Source organism: Pinus tabuliformis, chromosome 4_2 (assembly GCF_031772625.1).
Source record: "Pinus tabuliformis cultivar Carrire ecotype Pingquan chromosome 4_2, CPIR1, whole genome shotgun sequence".
NCBI classification, from domain to species: domain Eukaryota; kingdom Viridiplantae; phylum Streptophyta; class Pinopsida; order Pinales; family Pinaceae; genus Pinus; species Pinus tabuliformis.
This window is the reverse complement of record NC_142304.1, coordinates 62838893-62841310: the sequence shown is the minus strand read 5'-3', so window position 1 is coordinate 62841310 and position 2418 is coordinate 62838893.

Sequence of the window (2418 nt, the reverse complement as noted above, 5' to 3'; positions counted from 1 at the left end):
CGACATCGAATCATTTAATCACATGGTAGAATCGTACCAATTCGGGAAGTAGAAGTGAAGACCCTGGATCTAGTTTCTACCATCCAGGCTGCGAGGAGTTTTGTATTCATTGTCTATGTAGACTTATCATAAACAGATGGCTGCGTCCATACTGTGTCTACAAAAGTCTATAAAAATAATGTACTGCAAGATCATTCCTGTATCAGAATAGTTAGTCCATTAGTTAAAGTTTTGAATCTGAGTATGGGAATGCCTACCTCAGTGATGATATAATCTTATCCATGTATTTTGTGTTGAAAATTGCAGGTTCCAACCAGGCCATCCACAAGGCAATCCTTGAAATGATAAAGTGCTTCACCCTTCCTAGAATTACAAAACCCTATTCTATTCCAGGCTTCGCACTTTAGGGGGCAATCTGTTACACTAAAAAATGTCACCTTGACTACTTACAGTTAGTATGGCTCAAATCAACAGTCATGCTACCCTCTTAGGCAAGTCTCATGCCTCTGTTATCCATCTCAAACTCAAAGAAGAGAGAAAGTCTTGTAAAAATCATGTTTATCTCTGGGGTCGCAGGTTCTCTCTAGTCTTACCTGCGGGGTCGCAGGTTCTCTCTAGTCTTACCTGCGGGGACGCGGACCTTGTTCACAAAATCTGCGTCCATGGACGCTCTGTATGTTAAGGGACAGGTGCGTCCCTCTGTAAAAGGCAAAATGCGCGAGTTTTATCTTGAAAAAGTTACTTGTGGTTACTTCTAGAACATTCTAGAGGTCGGTTTGATGAAATGGATGCGCCTCTAGTTGGTTCATGTATCTCTATTAAGGGGGAACTTATCCCATCAATAAGGGAGCTATCCCACCCATAGAGGGGGATGATCCCATTGATAGTGGACCTGAATAACCTCTTTACAGCACTATAAATAAAGGCATTGAGCCAAAAGGAGAGGAGGTTGGAGCTATACATTTTCTTTGGGTAAATGCTGCAGGATTTAGGTCTTCCATTAGAGCCTTTGTGAGGAGAGTTTGTCTTCACTTGATTCTACTTGGGAGAGGGTGAGCTTTGTCAAAGTAGAGGAAAACCCTTGATGGACCCTGGGAGGAACTTGCACAACACCAAGGCCAGGTTGTAAGAGTTTCTTTGTTTCGTTATTAATACAAACTGGTTTATTTTTCTCAATAGCTTGTGTTAATGAGTTATTTCATGTGTTCCTTGGTCTGCATGTTGAATATATGTTTTATTATATGAAATACAAGTGCTTGGTAATTGTTTGATTGTTTGTGGTTGCAGGAATTGACTTGAAGGAGGAGCTCATCCGGATCGTCAAGAACGGACTTCAACAACAGCGTTTTGGAATAAGGTAAGCCTAAACACTTGTAGTTTTCATGTTGTAAAAGGTGTATTTAGAGAAAGATCACTCCATTTTGTCTTGTTTGTCATTAGAATGTCTTAGACTTCTAGGAAGGTCAGTCGTGTCCGCACCCTTGACAGATTCCGTGTGACAAGGTGGTGACTTGATGCCAAGCCTGGTCATCCGTGATGGTGTGCATGCACCCCATGGTGACATATTGCTAAAGCAAACTCTTGCCTCCATTGCAACCGGTGCATTGGTTCAGCTCCTTCATCCAACTCATATGCTAACATGTATATTGTCTTCTTGGTTGTGGCTAGACCAGCAACACACTGATGCATAGTGTCTGTGCTAATCTTCAAGTGTGTGCTTGTGGTCATGCGCATCAACTTGTCGAACTACATGTTTAGCTCTAGTTGGACTTTCTTCTTGTCTTCACCTAGGTGAGTGTGTTGAATGGGTTGGATTGCATGTGTACGCACAATGACATGCATGCTGTTGAATCTCTTGCATGCGATCAGCAACACTGCTCACCATGTCTACTCCGTCTCAGCTGCTGGAATGGATCTTTAACTTGTATGGACGTAGTTTCATTTGTGAGTGCATGTTGCACCCACTGATGTTCATGTTCCTGCTACAACGCATTCATCTGTCTGTGCAGCGTCATGTTCTTCCTGAGTTACTACTTCATCATATGAAGCTCCTTCTTTGTTCCGTTCTATGTCTTCACGTGATCTTCATGTCGCGCTGTCACATCACAACCTGAGTCTCCAAAGTTGCTTTCATTATGAGCAGATCTGCTTGGTCTTGCAACTTTGTTCCATGTCTGTGTTGTCAACAACCTTCCTCTTGCATTCATTACATCCACTACATTCATTATGCTACATTCAGATGTTGTTCATGATACTACTTGCTGTGATATCTTGATGTCCTTGTCTATGAGCAACATGATATATTGTTGAGAAGGCAAGCTCATAGACATTTGATCGATTGCATCTCCAGGTGTGCTCTGAATGGTGTCTTCGACTCTGGTCTCTTGGAAACCATTGTACCTTCACTGTTGAGAGGCA